At 43.7% G+C, this 19546-nt stretch overlaps 1 protein-coding gene and 1 long non-coding RNA gene across 7 annotated transcripts in view; one reads left to right on the forward strand and one right to left on the reverse strand.

Moving 5' to 3' along the window:
* TRIO (trio Rho guanine nucleotide exchange factor) overlaps positions 1–19546 on the reverse strand; it is a 356110-nt gene that overhangs the window by 57412 nt on the left and 279152 nt on the right. The window lies entirely within an intron of this gene.
* Positions 7756–13893, forward strand: LOC139046445 (uncharacterized). The gene is made up of 2 exons (XR_011506535.1): positions 7756–7926; positions 13698–13893. It is a non-coding gene; the product is annotated as an uncharacterized lncRNA (long non-coding RNA).

Genomic DNA, 19546 nt, shown 5'->3' on the forward strand with positions numbered 1-19546 from the left:
AGCCTGCCAAGCAGTATCACTCTTCACATCATCTACCTGGCAGGTTAGCTAAAGTTTCAGTCTCAAGGGATGGAAAATTAGTTTAGAAAGAGTTATAGATGTGGAGAATGAGGAAATGGATGATTTTTACCCCCCAAACCACAAAGCAAATATCTAGGGAATTATATTCTATGGTCCCTGGTTGTTTGGTTTTTAAAAATAAAGAAACAAAAAGCCCTAACCGATTAGGAATTCCTTTTACAATTACATTTTAGTAACACCTCACCAAAAGCAAAATACTGCTCTAACTGAAGCCAAGCACTTGAAAATAAGATTAAAATGTGAACCACACAGTTGAGGCAAGAAACTCAATGTGTGTGCATGCATTTTGCACCATTATAACCACTTCCAAGAAGACAAAGGGTTCAGGGTCGCAACCCCATAACCTCATCTAGCTTGATTTCATGACATCTTGCCCCCTACTCCCCTACCAGAACTCAATGGCACGGAATTCTATTTTTCAAATTATTATTTTGTAGTTTCTTGAGGACTGCCCTCTCCAGGATATCACTTACTAAAACAACAACAACAGAAGCCAAAAAACAAAAAGAAGAGAGAGTTGGAGCCACTGTTTTGAGGGCTTGTTCATGGAGTCCCATGTCGGAGGTGAAATCTCTGTCTATAAGATGACCCCGTGCCTCAGGAGGAGTGATCGAGTCCAGGACACACGGCTTTCTAAGAATCCCCCACACCTCCTCCTCAGTGAGGCGTCCTGTTAGGAACTCTGCCCCACGCCTGCAATTCAAGCAGCTGAGTAACTACAGCGAGGAGGAAGGAAGGAAGGGAGGCCTGGAGTTATTCCAGGAGGGAACAAAGCCGGCTCGGGGACAAAGGGAATGAAAAGAACGCCTCCGCTATGAACGCCAGTGAGGGGCACAGATCCTGTCCTTGGCTTTAATTAGTGCCCCATGTGACAGAATAGCACTGCCACAGACTGGGAGGCAGGCGACGGTAGGAAAGAACCCACAGCCTCCGCGTGGGGAGGGGCGGAGAGTGACTGGGGTGAGCGCTGTGTGCTGGCTTTCTTTTTAGCTGGAGGAAGACAAAGGGAAAAACATTCAGTTTTCAGTTCTACGTCATAATAACCACATTCCCTTCTTGTTATTACAGCCTCCCTTATTCAGTTTCACAAGTGCTCTTGGGCCACTGGGCCACTTCTTAGAATAGTCCATCAGCTTTAAGAGATAGAGGAAGGGGAGTTGCCTCAGGGCTCTACACTTTGGCTATCTCCTTAGACACAAGAATAACTCGTAGTCTTTCTATGCTGGTAGGTATACATCCATTTTCGTGACAGTATGAATTGTCATTAATTTCAACAAGATGTAACAATAGGAACATTCTTCAACTGTGCATTTGAGAAAATGGGCAATGGATAGGACTGAGATGATTTCTTATAGCTAAACTTAAAAAGTATAAATAAAAGATGCATCATTTTACATAAAAGAAGACTAGAAGAAAATGTGCCCAAATATTATCAGCAGTTGCTTAACAGTGCTATTTCTTTCTCTGCTGCTCCATGTTTGTGAACTTTCCAATGCTCTTTTTTTTTTTTACAGTTAGTGTATAGTTTCATAGAAGCTATATACTTTGAGGTGATACGCTTTGTTCACCTTTGTATAGATTTATTTGAGAACTGTAAAAAATGACTAGGAGCATCTGGGCTGTGGTCCCTCACCACCCACCCCTGACTCCTTGGAGACAGGAAGAGGAAATGGAGGGAGCCTCAGGGGACTTGCCGAGTTCTGAGGCTCATCACCCCGTGCTCCCAGGCGGACCAGGCTGGGTTTACGGACTCACTCGCTCACCCGAGGGGCCAACTCTGAGAACCTGGAGGAAATTCTTCAGCATGAAAGTCATAAATTTGTGCTCCCCCAAAGCTGTGTGCAGGATGTACTTAGAGAGCACATCCCAAAGACAGACTGCAGCTGAGGAGGGGCAAGCCTGCTCCTCCACCAGAGAGGAGAGAATTCCAGAACCAGGAAAGGCCATTTCATCTGAAGCCTCCTAATCTGGGAGCTTTAGGCTTCCAGGGCACTTTGAGAGAACTTTTCAGTATACTTTTAATATTAACTTCAAAAAATTTTAATATTTAAAAATTTTATATTCACTCTAAATAAAGCCAAATAATTTTGAGTATCTGTGTTTTTTGACTGGAAAAATATATAAATTCAGTGAGCAACAATGTTTTGTCTTTTTTCCCAAAACTGTCACCATAAGCTCAGAGAGACAATTAAACACATCTTTGATTAGTGAAAAGTGACAAAATAAATGAGAATTATTTTAAAATTGCAGTTTGCTTAAAAGGAAAAAAAATAACCTTTAATGTAGTCTTGGAGAACATAATAACCATAGCAGCAGTAAGCGTCCTCCTGTTTTTGCAGGTGAGGAAACTGCATTTGAGTGAGACTAACGAGGATTTAGCCAAGGCCACATTGGCAGGGGCGAGTCAAGACAAGAACAATGGTGGTCTGACTTCTACAGTAACACACTATTCCCCTTGTATCATCATGCATATAGAGTATTAAACTCAGATTCATTTAAAAATACTTAAAGAGCAAAAAAGATTTGAGACAGAACCTAATTTGCACAGTAACTTGCGTGAAACAATCCATGTTCGCAGTTGAAACAATGCAATACTGTGCTGAGCACTCCTGGGCTTTTCATTTACTCCCAGGAAACTGAATGCCCCGCGCTCTGGCCTCCTGGAGGTGAGGGGCACCGCTGCGAACCTCCCTGCCCACTTTCAGAACAGGTTCTCCTTATGTGTTTCAGCAAAGAAAGGTCTTTCCTATATTTAGTCTTTGAACGTTTTCCTTTAATTTATAAAAACAAAACTGCACTGGCGAGAATCCACACTCCCCATCAAAAAAGACTTGAGAGTTCAAGAAGAATGATAAGGCCCACAGTTCACTCGTACATGGATCTGCTTAATGTTAGGGCTTCACTGCAGTACGTTCTTCCTCAGTCCGGGGAACGCGTGCAGCACTGGAAGAGATTCCATGTGCCCTATAAAAGGGCAGACTTAGTTCAGAGTGAGAACAAATTCCATAGTTCACTATCTTATCAGGATGCTGGGCTCTCCCAGAGGAACCCTCTTAAAAGATAATTTATAGTTCTTCTTGACCTTACCTTCTCTCGAGTTCTTTCCCTAACAACGGCTTAGCAGTAAAGCTCTCCGGGCATATGGCTGTGTAAGTTACTGGTAACGGCAACATCTGCAAATAAACTGTGCTTGCACGCAGATTATTCCAAGCAAGACTAATTCACATTTGGACAAGGAGAATGCCCCACTACAAGGTACTCCAATAAATGAACCCCCAGATTGCTTTGGGTATAAAGAAGGCTTTGCAATCACTCTCTATGATTTACTGGGCATTTGAAAGTTACTGTGGATTTACTTCTTGGATATTACTTGAAATATTTTTTCCTTTTCAAATCTGATGCACATATATTTCCCCATAATCCATTTAATAAGTGGAATAAGAATGTATTAAAATATCACTCTGCTATAACATGGCATTCAGGAAATTGTCTTGGAATTACTATAAAGGTTTGGAAAGAGATGAACAGTCTTATTGCTCCAGGAAAAAAAAAATCAAACTAGAGTTTTGCTTTTCCTCTATCCTTTACTGTGAAGAGACTATTGCTTTTTTTTTTTTCATGAGAATCCCAGTGGACATCCATTTCTTTCCAAATTTGTGTTAGCTTAAAAGTTCTGTGGTGACAGCTTAGATAACATTGCCCGGAGTTTCCATTATGCTTTGAGAATTCCCAGTATAGAAATATATCTAGGGGAAAGCAAAGACATAATAGCATAACTATCCTCTAGTATTTAAAAAAGATAGTTTAATAATGTCCTTTCAGAAGAATTTGTAAGGAACTAAAATATTGCTAGGATTCAAAATTCTCTCTATAAGAATGCTATGTCTTCTTAAAATCCATTTCTTCTTAGCAAAATTGTTCATTAAAATATTCTTTGGGGATGTTTATGATACATTGAGAGGGATGCTCTGTTGTTATTCCCATTTTGCAGACAAAGAAAGTTCAGAGAGAGAAGGCAGTTTACTTGAGACCCAGAACTACTGAGTGGCTGAGACCTGGAATCAGACTTTCGACATTGTCAACTGTTCTTTTCAGTGCACAGACGTCATTATTTTCAGTGAAGAGATCTTATGGATCATCTACTTTCACACACCCAGTGCAGAATTCCTAGTGCGCAGTGTCACTACCGGACCTGCCCAGCCTGGACCCCTCCACAGAGGGAGGCCATTCTTGAACACTTTAATGAACACAAATATGATAAAAGTTACAGTCAGTGACTTTTAAAAATGTCTTGATAGCTTTATGAACAAAAAATACGAGGAATATTATCAAAAACAATGTTCATGCCAACAAATTCAACATTTACACAGCCAACACTTACCTCCTCCAGAACCCATTAGTCAAAGATAATTTTGCTGTTTTCCTTGGTATTTCATGAACAAACATGTAAAGAGTGTCCCTTCCCCTTTAGGTGCTGCAAGCACATTTTCTGCGCCTCCCTTTTCCTTGGATGCCCCCTTTTTTGGCGGGTCCCTTCACCCCGACCCTTCTCTCTTGAGCTCACAGTACACTGGATGTGTCCAGAAGGTCTCACCAGATGCCGTCAGCCCCCTCCCTTGGGCTGCCCACTTCTGAAGCACATGTGAATAATGGCTGGAAAGAGTGGAGGCAAGCACTAAGAGTGCATGAGGCCAGGACCAAAATCCTGGTGGAAGCCATCCCCGCGGGTACGCAGGAGACAGCCTGTGAGAGACTCATCGTAATGGTGGCACGGTCTGGACAGATGTCAAGGGTCACTGCTGGAAAGTGAGCCTCCTCGGAGCACTGCGGGGCAGGGGTTCCGAGGGGATCCCCAGACCCAGTACCTTCCCTCACTTCATTCTTTGCATCCTATTGCCTTTGCCTCAACGTGGAGCCTATGTGCTTCTCGATGACCTTTGCAGGAATCAAATTTTCTTGTCTTGACTCCAGTTCTGTATATAAAGCCAGAACCCAGCACATACACTCCCTTGAAATATACTGGTGATTACTGGGAGACCCCTTCCCCCATTTAACTTTATATCATCTTATTATATGGCTGCAGTTCTTAACAGAAGGAACCAGAGAATATAAATATAAATGCAGGACACTGCCATTTTCTTGAATTGCCTGAAAAGCCTCAAACAAAATTAAACCTGAAACAGACATAAGATCAACTAAAATCCTAAGAAGGTAATTTACAGCACAGATAACTTCAGACTGTTTATATCCATTTACAAGAAAAAAGAATCATCAAAAGCAGTCCCAGATACTAAGAAAGGCTTTCAACCAACCGATCAATCAACGGATGACTGCACAGAGCACAGTTTGTTTCTCATCCCATTGCTAGAGGTCCCCCCATAACATCCCCACACAGTCCCCTCTCACAGGCAGTCATCAGATAACACACTTCAGTGTTACAGCACAAAACATTGCTGCTTGAAAGCACACAACAATCGTTCCAGCAGCCACCTGAAAGAAAACAGGCAGAGGGAGAGCAGGCTGGCGGGGCATGTGCAGGAAGCGTGGGTACCTAGGTCGAGGATCCAGTACTTGCAGGTGCTGGGCTGCCCGCTGCTGTGGTAGGCTGAGCTGACGGAGGAAAGCGAGTCCAGCGGATCAACCGGCTTAATTCCATTTGGCATGGTGAGCGCCGAGCTGACTTGAGACTGAGGCTCAGAACCCCTACCCTCTCTATCCCTACAGCAGCCAGAGTAACCCGCTCTTCTGCAAAATCAGAAGACAGTGCAACAACAGCCACTCAGAAGCAGGCTGGGATGGGGGAAGCGGCAGGCACACGGGTGGGGACCGTGCAGCTGGAGGGCCCAGCCATGGCGGGAGTGCAGCTCCCCTCCCGGTGGACGGCCGCTCCCTCTGCCTGCTTCTGAGCACTGCTTTACAGTTGGGTTTCACATGTGGGAATATCCAGACGCCGTGGATTACATTCTACCACAGTGACTCTAATTGGAGCTCAAGGAAATTCCTCGGGCGCACTGTGAGCCAGATGTTTCTCCTCTCCTACACTAGCTCATAGTGTGATTTCCTTACTCAGTGAAATGTCAAGTGATGGGTCTCTCCCCACGCCAGGCTTTCTGACTTGGGGCTTTGCGCAGCTTTGGGTGGAGGTCTTCTCTGAGACATACAACCGACAGTGCCTCCTGATGTGACTTGATAACAAAAAGAAACGTAATTCCGTCTATAGCCAACTGGTGACATCACTGTGCTACAATGCCACTCCTCACTTATTAAAAACATATCTTCACTCTTCCTTATGAGAAGCAGCCATACAAGTGAAAATAAATATCCTTATATGTGATTTGTGAAGGTGTTTTTAGTAAAGCATCTTAAAAGCTCATTTCTGCCCTTTTTGGAAACTGGCTATTTTCTCTAGCCTACATAAATCCTCTCTCTTTATTTGAAAGTTTCCATGTGTTCTCTCCCTTGTCTCGGAGAGCACAATGGCTTCGTTGGAGAGCATCCACTGGGTAACAGTCATGAAGTCTAACTTTGCAACCCTATGGTAAGTGGATGTGCTCTCCTGTTTCTCATTAATTCAAGCAGCACACACTGTGCTTTCCAAACGGTGACGGCCCATCTCTTGCTCTGACGCACGCTCACCTGGAATTTTCTTTACAGTTAAAATTACAATGTGGCCCTCAGTTACTTAAGCATTTTCTGAGGGGGTATGATTTACCGAAGCCTACATTTACCTTAATAAAATCAGGCACTACCTTCCTGAGTTCTTTTTATGAATAACTCTCCTTTCTGCTTTATCTACCCTGATGGTATAAATGACTTTGTGTTGTGTTACTGCTTTGCTAAGAAGAGTGTCACCTTTTTTAGCTCCTTAGTTATAAAAAAGTAGACCTTGGGCTCTCTCCCTTACTCCCCCATTTGTTGCAAAGTAAATTTAAAAAGTTCTCAAAGGACAAAATGTGAAAACAGCATAGATGTCTAGTTTCCTTAAGTTTAAGTCTGAGTCTAAGACCATTAACAACTATAAAAAAGAAGAGAAGCAGCCCAGGGCGCCCAGAAAAAGCAGTCTCCGGCACTATAATCCCTCCCCAAAGCAAACTGCTACACAGTGGGATTCGGCATTTACGGGCCCACATTGGCCTCATATTCTTAAAAGACCCAAAGCAAAGCATATAGTTGTTCTTCCCCATAAATGGTCCCATGATAGATCCCAATGGCGTACTTACGCCAGAACCAAGCAAGAGGCGAAATTCTGCACAGAGCACTTTTTATGCGAGAAAAGAAAACTTTTATTACGAAACAAATAACCTTCTCTCTTATTGGCAAAAAAGCAGTAAAAATTATGTCCTAAAGGAAATCAAGTTAATTGACATTCTGAGATTTCATTTGCTACAACCTTTATTAAATATTTTACTTTGTCCCTTTCCAAAAACAGGACTGCTAAGAAAAGGCTATTAATTAAAAAATAAAAAAAGAGCTGTCAGGGAAATTAATTACTTTATGTGTAACATATGTTCTCTACTAAAGAGGAGGGGAATGTTGCTTAAAAATGAATGAAATAATTTTGGCTAAGACATAGGGGAAGTTTCCCCAGTGACTGCTGTCTTCAAATTTCAAGTTCACATCTGTCAGAGAAACGTAGCAGGAAGAAGGAACAACGGAAGCTCTCCTCCCCTCCTTCCTTCTAAACACGGAAGTGTGAGATTGTAGAGCGTTCACCAGGCAACGTGGCACTTTATGAAGTAAGTAACGATCATTATGCCACGTAAAGATACCACGCCCTACCTGGGAAGAGCGATAACCTAACGCACCCCACTGAGAAGCACGGAACCAAGAGAAGCACTGATGTCAGTAAGTGAGAGGGATGGGAAAGGTGTTGAGAAGAACGGGAAAAGGGAGGAAGTTCATACAACTGGCGAAAGCTTCCCGGAAATAAGTTTTGAACTTTAAGACTTATTTCTACCTTGGTGGTACGACCAGGAGTCTGTTCTAAGTCTGAACCAAAGTTCAGGCAAGAAAGACCCAAAGGTGACCTCAGCAGACAGTGTGCGGGGGAAAGCTGGGGAGAACCGTGGCCAAAAGGGTGGGAAGGAGAAGACGGTGAGAACAGAGGCTGGGGACTTCAGGAACTGGGAGAAGTTTTAAAGGAAGTGATAATGTGCCATGATCAGAAAGGAAATGGGAAGAGACTGAGAAGCTGAGATGGTGCAGAAGGAGGTTAAAGCTTTGGGCGCACGATGCGCCTCTGCAGTGTGAGAATGTTGTCGAGTAAGGAATGGTGGTCAGGAAAAAGGACAATCGTCTGGGTTTTAAATGACCAGGACCTAGGAGAGGAATGAAATAGTGAGATCAGTTTAGAACAGATGGAGCTGGGCCTTGCAAGGAAAGGAGGTGGACTAAACGGGGTGGGTTAAAGACGAGCATTATAGGCATTTGGCAGACCAGAAGACACGTAATGTAGAAATTAAAAAGTGAAGTATGCGAAGGAAAACAAGACATTCTGTTTTTTGGTATCTTTGGTGTGTTTTTGATACTTTCATTTGATGGCTGGGTGTACAATTAAAAGTGTCACAAAGAAAATAGAAAATCCACTGCTGAAGACGGTGCTTTTAAAGACGTTTGTCTGTAAGGACCAATGGCAAGGGATGTTGGGAAGAAAAAATGAGAGACATCTCAGAAAGCTGAACGCTGGCTCTTGGAACCATGGTTATGTTTCACATATCCCCCAAATAAATAATTAAAATCAAGCAGGACTGGGGGTGTATGTGCTCAAAACGGAAGGTAAACCACCGCAACGAATGAACCTAGCTATATTTCAAAGGAAAAACACAACCACATGTAAAGAGGGTAGTGAGGAAGAGAAGTCAGCCAAGTGACAGGATTTCGATTGTATACTGTAAAACCAAAGACAAAAAGAACTGTATGTTTGATCTCACTGGGGTACGGGTGAGCAATTCTGAAGTTACTACAGTGAGAATAAGTGGAGCTGAGACTCTTAAAGTCAAGTCATTTTAGGTAAAGAAAATAGTCAATTTCCAAAGAGGAACAAAATGGGTGTCTAGAAAGATCAGGATTGGGGCTGGCCCCGTGGCTGAGTGGTTAAGTTCACATGCTCTGCTGCAGGCGGCCCAGTGTTTCGTTGGTTCGAATCTGGGCGCAGACATGGCACTGCTCATCAAACCACGCTGAGGCGGCATCCCACATGCCACAACTAGAAGGACTCACAACGGGGAATGTACGGCTATGCACCGGGGGGCTTTGGGGAGAAAAAGGAAAAAATAAAATCTTAAAAAAAAAAAAAAAGAAAGATCAGGATTGAACAAATAAGTAAATATATTTGGGATAATGAGATGCAGATGTCTCACTGAAGGAAAAAAAGGGTACAAGTTAGGAAAGGCGGAAGGCCAGAAGGAACCCTGTGCTGTTGGGTAGGAGTCAAAGGTTTCAGTATGATATGAACATGTTTCTCTCTCTCTCTCTCTCTCTCTCTCTCTCTCTCTCCGTACACACACACACACACACACACACACAAAGATAGACAGAGAGGGAGACAGACTATGACTATACACATTGTATCCACATGGATAGGTACACGCACAGGTGTGCTGAGAAGACCTAAAAGTCATGACACTATGTGGCAATGAGCACACCTAGAACCCTGATCTTAGTTTTTAATACCATTCTGCAATAAAAGGAACTCCAGAGCTTCTTAGAAAAATGCTCGATCCAGGAGTGTGGCAAGGAAAACACAAGATGAGCTGGGAGCATCTTGTAGTTCCAAAAAGCAAGGAAGCGCTCCAAAAATGATAGCGTATGAGCAAAGTACACAGAGGCCAAACAGAAGGAGCTCCTAAGGCCAAAGTTGGGACAATCTGAGCAACAAAATAAATAATGATGGTATTGGGTTATGGATCACTGAATAAAATAAATGTCCATGACTCCATACTGATATAAATAATTGAGTAAATAGATGAGGCAGAGGGACCATTCTTCCTTATGGAATTCCAACTAATAAAATTCCAGGGGCCGGCCTGATGGCGCAGTGGTTAAATTCGCATGTTCTGCTTCTCGGCGGCCTGGGCTTCACCCGTTCGGATCCTGGGTGTGGACATGGCACCGCTTGGCAAGCCATGCTGTGGTAGGTGTCCCACATACAAAGTAGAGGAAGATGGGCATGGATGTTAGTTCAGGGCCAGTCTTCCTCAGCAAAAAGAGGAGGATTGGCAGTAGTTAGCTCAGGGCTAATCTTCCTAAAAAAAAAAAATATTCCAAAGTAATGAGGAAAACAGAAAATCACAGTAGGCAAGCACTCATAGTAACAATTGCTGCAGGCAAGAACCACTGAGGGATGCTAAAGCAAGTGGGTGAAGGCAGGATGAGAAACAGAATATTTGCGTGGTTTCAAGTATCTCCCACAGGTGTTTATGAACTACAAAGAGAACACTAACTTTCTAGTGCAGAAATCTGCAGACACTGCTTTAACCAGATGATCAAGGTCACACCACCAGCAATGAGACATCGAGGTTCCCCCAGGCCCCCTGACATGAGGCACTAAGAAGAGTACAATGTTATTTTTGTGGTAATCTTGCCAAAAATGCATGGACTTCATTTAATCATGAGAAAACATCAGATAAACCCAAATTGGGGGACATCTTGCAAAATAAAGGACCAATAATATGTCAAAAGTGTCAAGATCATGAAAAACAAAAATGGTGGTGGAATCACCACCAATCGGAAAAAACGAAATAAGATGTGGGTCCAGAAAAATGACATTAAAGCAAAATCCAAATAAGGCATGGCTTAGTTACAGTGCTGCATCAGGGTTGGTTTCCTGATTTTGATCAATGAACCAGGGTCATGTGACATGTGACACGGAGGGAGCTAGGTAAAGGGCTACAGGAATTCTCTGCACTATTTCTGCAACTTTTCTCTAAGTCTAAAATTATTTCAAAATAGAAACTTTAAAAAAATTAAAAAATTGAGTGTTACATTATATAAATGCAAATAGCTAAAGAAATTGAGATTGTTAAAGTTACCAGAGAAAAATAGGCAAAGTCAGAGAAGAAGTTTTGTAGGAAAAGAAATATATTAGGCAAATTAATGACCTGTGAATAAATGGATCTATGATTTACTGAAAAAATATACTGAAGGAATATAAAATCATTATTTGTCTGAACATTTGTGGGGCAAAATTATAACAGTCAATCTCATTCTCATGAAAATAAAGGTATCTTTATTTAAACTGGCTGAAAAGAAATTCTTTTGGTCAAAATTCATGCCCCCTCCATCACTTCCCATGTAACCTTCTCTTGTGATAACTATTCTTCAAATATTTAAAATTAGAGCTTCAATGTTCAAGGTCCCGTTATTAATCTGTCCAAAACAATACAAGGTCATTTTCGCCAAAGGAAGTCTCAAAAAAACCCCCACAAACCCACAGTAAAAACGGTCCATATACAAATCTTGCTTTTAAAATCAGGACTAAAAGTAAAAATATACTTAAAGAATGCTATTTGTAAAACTAAAATTCAGATGAGCCAAGGGACCTAACATCTTCCTATTATGATTGTAGTACTTTTTGAAGAGGAAACAAACATTAATAATTAGGCAGTCAATGAAGGATGAAAGGTCTCCAAAATCTCAAAAGCAAAAGATGGGATACATAAAACAATGTCACCTACATCTTGAGATCGAAACTCGAACGACAGAACTATGAGGAATATTATTTGTAATTTCCTCTAAAAACTAGTGTGTTCTTGAGACTTATACACCATCAATAATCCTGATAAGTTTTTGGTAGTCTATCTTCAAGCCGGTGCTGAAACCCCGGTTATTAGGAGTAGCAGGCAGTTCTGCTGTGGGGATGCGGGAACTTGGGAGAGCCCTGCGGCTTGATCAGGAGAGCGATTCCCATTCCAGGCTGCTCTCCGTCCCCACCCCCAGCCCGCCTCTCTCCCCGGCTTCCTCTCGGCACAGCAGGTCTGCAGGGCGGGCCCCAGCACAGCTGCACCACCAGCATCATTTCTCAGGTTCCACGCACAAAGATACTCCTGTTCAGGGGACGTTTTGTCCCGTTTCCTACCCCACAGATAACAGCTCCTGCTCTGGAGGAACGGACGGGATGACTAAACCCTGCTTCTGAGGGCTCCATTCAGCACACTAGTTCCTGCTGCTCTCCAGCACAGTTGCCAACTCACAAAAGCACCTTTATGCAGGCATTCACACACTTCATTTTGGTGCCAAAAACTCGATAGGCTCCTTTTCAGTGCTTTGCTTGCTATCTTTTCACAAATGATGTGGGTTTTTCTCTTGCTTTAACAAAACAAACATTCAAGTACTCCTTTTTCACATTTCACTTTAACTCGCTGTGTGACATTCTCTGTATGCATCAGCTCTGTGGATTACTGCAGAATGGCAACCTGAGATGGAGACCTCACAACTGCGTTCCATAAAAATACAACAAGAACAATAGTGCTCACGACATTAGAGCAATGTCCCGGCCCCTGACAACCAATACCCATGTGCTTTTGATGTCTCAGTTCTGTGAAATTTCAGAGAGTGAGGATGCAGACCACAAAAATCACTCAGGGAGGGTCAGCGAGAATGGAGGACCCAACAGGAAGCTACTTCCCCCGCTCTTTCAAGGAAGACCAAGTGTGGCTTTTGACTTTTTGTGGGGGAGGGAAAGTGGAGATGGGTTGTGGAGGAAAAACCTTTTACTCCTGGATGCAAATTGATAAAAAAAAATGTTTTTACTTTTGTAATTGGTTGTAATTCATTTAGTCACAACAAGCCCACTGAGGGTGAAGTTCTGTGTTGGGCGGGGGGGGGGGGGGGGGGGAGGAGGGGGGAGGCGGGGGGGGGGAAGGGCGGGGAGGAGAGAGGAGAGAAGTGGCCCAAGAGAAGGAAAAAAGGACAGATTTTAAGATGACTTCTTTAGGTGGTAGAAAACAAGTGAAATTATCATATCATAATTCAAATCAGAAAGGGATGGTTGGAGGGGTCATGGCCTCTCGGAATGTATGCAGCTACAGGAAAGCAAGCAGTCTGGAGGGTAGCAGACTTGAGAGCCCGGCTCCTTGAAAGCAGCTCTTCCCCAAGTGATGGCTGCTTTGGGCAACTTAGTGTATCTCCTGAGGCTACAGCTTCCTCCCTGGACCAAAGGTCCTTCCAGCTTGTATGGAGAGCAGGATGCACAGTGGTTAAGAACTTGAGCCCTGAAGCATGACTCCTGTTTTTAAAATCCCATTTTCCATCACCTACTAAGCTTGGTCAAGTTAACTTCTCCATGCCTCCATTTTCTTATAAAATGGGGAGGATAACAGTATAAACCTCCATGGGGGTCTCTTGAGGATGAACTGAAAAGAAAAGCAGTCCAGTGCCTGGCACTCTGCCAGCCCTCCACACAGCCTCTCTGTTGTACTGCTAATTTCCTAAGGCTTCACTTGAGCAGCCCCCTTGTTATGGGCTGATTGGGTCCCCCCAAATTCATATGATGCAGTCCCAACCCCCAGTACTTCAGAAAGTAACTGTATTTGGAGACAAGGTCTCTAAAGAGGTAATTAAGTTAAAATGAAGTTGTTAGGGTAGGTCCTAACCTAACAGGACTGGTGTCCTTGTAGGAACAGGAAATTCAAACACACACGGAGACACCAGGGATGCACACACAGAGGGACGACCACATGAAGAGGCAGCAAGAGGGCGGCCGTCTGCAAGCCAAGGAGAGAGGCCTCAGAAGAAACCAACCCTGCTGACATCTCGATCTGGGACTTCTAGCTTCCAGACCTCTGAAAAAATAAATTTCTGTTGTTGAAGACATGCGGCCTGTGGTATTTTGTTATGGCAGCTGAGCTGACTAACGCACCCCTCTCCCTCTCTGAAAACAATCTGCTCCATAATCCGGGACAGAAATGGTCTAATTATTTTTGAGACAGTAGGAAACTAATCTATCTCTAAGAACAGTGGTTTAATAGTCACTCTTCTAGTAAATTCAAAATTCTACAGACTCAGGAAAAGGGCTGGGGAGGGAAAGGATGCAAGTGAACACATGGCTACATCACAATTAAAAATAATGCGGATGCCAGAGCCGCCTGCAACGCGGCCAAGGGGACTGAGCCTGTTTACTGTCCTCCCAAATGTCTGAAAGGGCCCTTCAAACAATAAACACACACGGTCCCCTGCCCTGAGCTTGGCTGGAAAAGTTTTGAGAGAATGATGACCCCCTTGAATAGACAGAATTGTGGAATCACCAAGCTATCCAAGGCATCCCAGTCATTGCTGTAACGCGCCTCGATGGCTCAGGCGATGAGGGGTCTCAGAAGATTCCAGGGGAGCCCTGCTCGGCGCCGCACGAACACCAGAAGGGGAGTCAGGACCCTTCCCCTAGACAGAGCTGGCTGTGGGGGTGAGAGCTCAAAGGTCAGCCTCCTTAACCCTCTGACTGACCTCCAGCCCTCCACACTCCTTCTCTGTCCCCTCCAAAATCTTCCACAGTGTCAGGAAAGAAGGAAGGAAGTCAGATGGGGGAGGGTTTTTTAAATAGTATTTTTCAAAATGTCTTGTGAAATGTGAGTGATGAGAAACTGAATCCTTCAGAAAGTCAGGAGATTATACAGAGACTTTAAAGCCCATTAAGAAAAACCACAGACAGCGCTGTCTCAGGACTGCGCGTCTCACAGGTGACGGTGTGGTGTGGATGCAGAAGCAGCTCTGCATGGATGGAAGGCAAAGCAGCGGCACCACAAAAAGCTATTTTTATATACACACCGAGGGAAGTTACTGGTTCTCTGGAAACCAGTACGACTTCCATTTAGTGGTGAACTCCTGATTTGCACCCCTTTGATTGACTTTATAATAAAAAGGCAGAAATTGGTGAAATATTATTTACATTAGTATTTCACTGCGTGCTCCTTTATAGAGCTCTGTGGGTAAATGTCCATCAGAATCTCACCTCACGGGAGTTACACACAGACTCGTGATCTAATTTCTATGAATGGTTTTAAAGAGCGACCTTATTCAAAGGGGAGGTTTTTTTTCCTAAGTGGGTAAAATTAGAGAACTCAAAGGGTTCGGTACAACCCAAATGTCAGGACTCCTATCGAAATTAAAAAATATATATATAAAAGCAAATGTCATTATACAGAAAATTCACTGTGTTTTTCTTTTCTGATGTGGTTAATTCATGATTCAGGTGATTCTTCTTCAAAAGCTTGTTTCCCATAAATGCATTTACTCTTCACCCCACCAATCCCACTTCCAGATTCCATCTTTTAGATACACCTGCCCACGAACGTAATGGTATATACGCAAGGTGAGGTGCCGCAGCCCTGTTTACAACAGCAGCAGACTGGCAACCACCTGGCGTGGCTCAGCAGTGCACCAGTTAATAACCGAAGCTCTGTGCTCTCAGGAAGTTCTGCACATCCACGAAAAAGAACAAGGCACACCTCCACGGACTGGTGTGGAGTCGTTTCTAAAAAGTATGGCCAAGTGAAAAAAGCTGGGGTAAAATGTAAGAAAACGGAGGGAGGAATGAATGCGCGTTTGTATTTGCTTAAGAAAATACTGGAAGTAGAAGTTAGAAACGAATAAAAATGGTTATCTATACATGTATATGGGACTGTGGGACTTAGTTTATGTCTTTTCACGGTTTTATTTTTGAACCATGTGAGATGTCTAAAAAGTTTTAAAATTTGGCTTTTCTTCTCTTCTTTAGAAAAGAATTTCTGAATGTGGGGTCGCTGAAATTGAATGCAAAAGTTTTGTACCTAGGTATGTTTTTCTGGGAATAGGTACCATGGCTTTCATTAGATTTGATCAGGGACATGTGATTTAAAAACTGTCGGGGGCCGCTGCTTCAGCATCAGCCAGAATCTGTGATGCTACTTTCCCTTCTCATTGCATTTGCAACTCAGCTCTCAGGATCTACAGACAAATCTACCGAAATTCTGTTCATGGGACAGTTAGCTTTAGCAACACAAAATAATTACAAAATCATCTCAAACTTCTCTGCTCAGAGAAATGAACACAGAGGCAACAGACAAAACACACTTTGGTTTGTCTGGCACACGCTTTAGGTGCAATTTTACCAGGTGTCCTCAGAGCCACGATCTACTAAATCATGGAAACAAGTGGAAATTTACTCTGATTGAAATACACAATTGTTTCCCTCCATGTGCAGCACTTATTCACTTTCAAAATACTTAATGAAAACCAGCACACTGTACTTTTTTAAACAATCTCTTACCAAACTTATCAGCTCTCCGTAATTTTTCACAGCTTTTGCAGATGCTATTTAGAGTGAATAAATTTAAAAGAGAAACTTCAGTCTGTCTAATAATAAAGAAAAGCCTGGTATCTACAAATGTCAGAAAGGAGGCAGTTAAAACACTGAGTCCACAGAGAGGCAGCAGGAGGCAGACACCCTGTCCTGTCCCTGTGGCCACCCGCTGCCAGCCATGAGTCACCTGAGCACCCTTCTGTCTTCCCTGGTGCTCTCTTTTCCCCTGATTATACTTTTTTCCCTAAACACTGTGCCCTGGCCATATAAAGCAAGTGTGGGAAGATAGTGTTCTCGTTTGTTGTTTACGACTTTGCTATATATATAATTTTGCGATCATCTAATACGGACAGTGCCAATACCTGCTCATGTTTTTCCCTGGTTTAATAAACACTTTAATGTAAAGTTGGAACATGAAAATACCTCCAACATGAAGCATTCAACTGAGTAATGGCCCACTTGTGTGGCTCCCTAATTACACGTTGCATAGAAAACGTTCCCTAATCACAGGTCTTGGACTGCTCATCTAGTCCTGGATACATGGTGCTCAGGAGAGGGACGATGTCTTTGTACTTGGTGCAACTCCACGTTCCTCAGTTTTTGTTCCCACAGGGATTTACATTAGCAGCTGTTGAAACAGACTAAAAACTGCTCTTTTCCAAGCTATTTTTTTTAAAAAGTATATAGATCTTCCATTATATATATTTTAAAAGACTATGTGGGCAGGTACAGGTTTGAAATGTCTATGCATTGGTGTGCCTGGGGTGTGTTTTCTGACTAACAGCGGCAATCTGACATTAAGCAAATGTCTAAATACACCAGAATCACAATATATTCAACTAAATTTTTTAATGCCACTAAAGCCTTTTAATGTCCCACATTTTCTGAAAACTTATCAGGTCATTTAAAAGTTCTAAGCAGTTATAAGAGGTAGGAGATTTAGACGCAGCTCTGCGACAGTATTTCATGATTTCGGAAAGATGACATTTGGGTTGAACAAATTTAAACCAAACCGTCCCCAAAAGACTTGGGGAAATGCAAGAGGCCTCGAGTTGGGGAGCTCTGTTTTTGGCCACACAGATTTCTAGAGAAGATGGAGACACATCTCGGTCTCTGCAGAGCTGTTGCTTTTCTGGGTGATGGTTCTGGAGGCGGGCAGAGAGCACAGGACGAGGCCACAGCCCTGTGAGTAGAGGCCAGGTTTCCTTTAAAAGGAGAGAATGTCCCTGTCCTGTACCGGGCTGATGCTGTCCTGGGAACTGGGGAAGTGGTTTGGATGGGGGTGAGGAATCTTAGTAACTGCTTGTATTCTGAGGAGAGAAACAGCTTTGAGGTACCTACCCTCTGAGCTGGGGGCCAGCTGAACCCTGACGACGGGCGCAGGCCGGGAACGCAGGCGGGAAGGCCAGGGCCTGGGGTTCCTGGGAGAGGACACACAGGGGAGCCTTCTCAGTCCTTCCCGTCTGCCAGCTGCAAACCTCTGGTGAAGCCCTGTTACCTGGTCTCATCTGTACAACATGGGGACCAGGGGACAAGGGAGCTGAGGGGAGAGCCCTGGCTTTCTCCCAAAGGTGGGGAGCAAGTAGTGGTGGGGTACACTAGCACACAGGCAGTCAGGACCTCAAAGGGCCAGATATTCAGACAGGGAGGCAGAAGAAGGGGCTCGTGGTGGGAAAACAGCCCTGGAGGAGGATGACAAGGGCTCCAGCACACCGAAATCGGGCCTCAAGGCACACACGTCCCAACTTTATACTCACACAGTGGCTGTGCCAGTGGGACCCTGAGATCAGAGGGAGCCTTTAACCTCCAGGTGCGGGGTCTGGGCACATTCATTCTTTCATTCTAGGAAATTACAAGTATTCTGAGGAGTAACCCCTGGTATAAATAGAACGTCCCTTTCTCTGAACTTTGACTAATGGACCCGGTGAATAAATCTATATAAAGTGCGTATCCTTCATGTTAAAAACACGGAATAGAACTCGACAGACAGATTATAACGGACTGTACTCGTTTGTCCATAACACCCCTGCCGAGGCAGTATCCAGTCGAGGAGACCCCGCCCCCCACGGTTTCAGGCCTCAGTTCAAAGCTCCCTGCCGGGCCCCACAATTCCAGGGTCCGTTCTCTCCGTCCGCTGCTCTCTCCCATGCTGGCTGTGTGGGGAGGTCCTCTGCCCCCATCAATCCTGCTGTTTAGACCTGTGTTATTTGTACTTCCTCTACCACATCTTAAATTTCCGCACTATATCTGCACCCATCGTTCCTATTAAGGTGGGTTTTAAATACTTTCAGGAGTTTATACGCGGCTGATCGCAGGTTTTTAGTGGTCCCTAGCGTTCACCTCATTGGGACTGTCTTTCTCAGGTTACCCTGCTGTTAGCCTTTGCTGAAAGAGTTGTTAATTGGACCAAGATTTATTCCGTTCTCTCCTCCCCTCCACAGACTCACTGGATAAACTTATTTTTTTCCTTTAGGATTTTTCATTTTTTATTTGGTGAGATAGGAAAGGGAATGTCAGGTAAAGAGTAGGAAAAAACCCTGTTACTTGATGTACCACACCAAGGGAGGGAGAGAGTGTGTGTGGGCACACATTGTGTGTGTGCTATGCACGTGTGTGTACCTGTGCACACGTGAGGTGCAAGGCCTTGTGGGACACAGGAAACTGGGATTTTATTCTATGACCAATGGAAAGTCCCTGAATAAATTTAAACAGAAGTGTAATATAATTAGATTTGTGTTTTAGCTGCAATAAGAGAGGGTGAGAAGTGAGACTGGAGATCTGGTAGGCAAGAGATGATGGAGACAGAGAAAAGAGAATATATTTGAAATATATTATTGAGATAAAGGTAACAAAATATGACAGGGATGCTCAGAAAATTAAAAATAGAATTATCATAAGATCCAGCAATCCCACTTCTGGGTATACTCCCCAAAGCACAGAAAGCATTTACACACCCATGTTCACAGCAGCACTACTCACAACAGCTAAAAGGTGGAAGCAACCCAAGTGTTCACTGACAGATGAATGGATAAACAGAATGTGGTATACATCCTCATGATGGAATATTATTCAGCCTTAAAAAGGAAGGACAGGGGGCTGGCCCTGTGGCCGAGTGGTTAAGTTCGCGTGCTCCGCTGCAGGCGGCCCAGTGTTTCGTTGGTTCGAATCCTGGGCGCGGACATGGCACTGCTC

The sequence above is a fragment of the Equus asinus genome, chromosome 10 (genome assembly GCF_041296235.1).
Source record: "Equus asinus isolate D_3611 breed Donkey chromosome 10, EquAss-T2T_v2, whole genome shotgun sequence".
NCBI classification, from domain to species: Eukaryota; Metazoa; Chordata; class Mammalia; order Perissodactyla; family Equidae; genus Equus; species Equus asinus.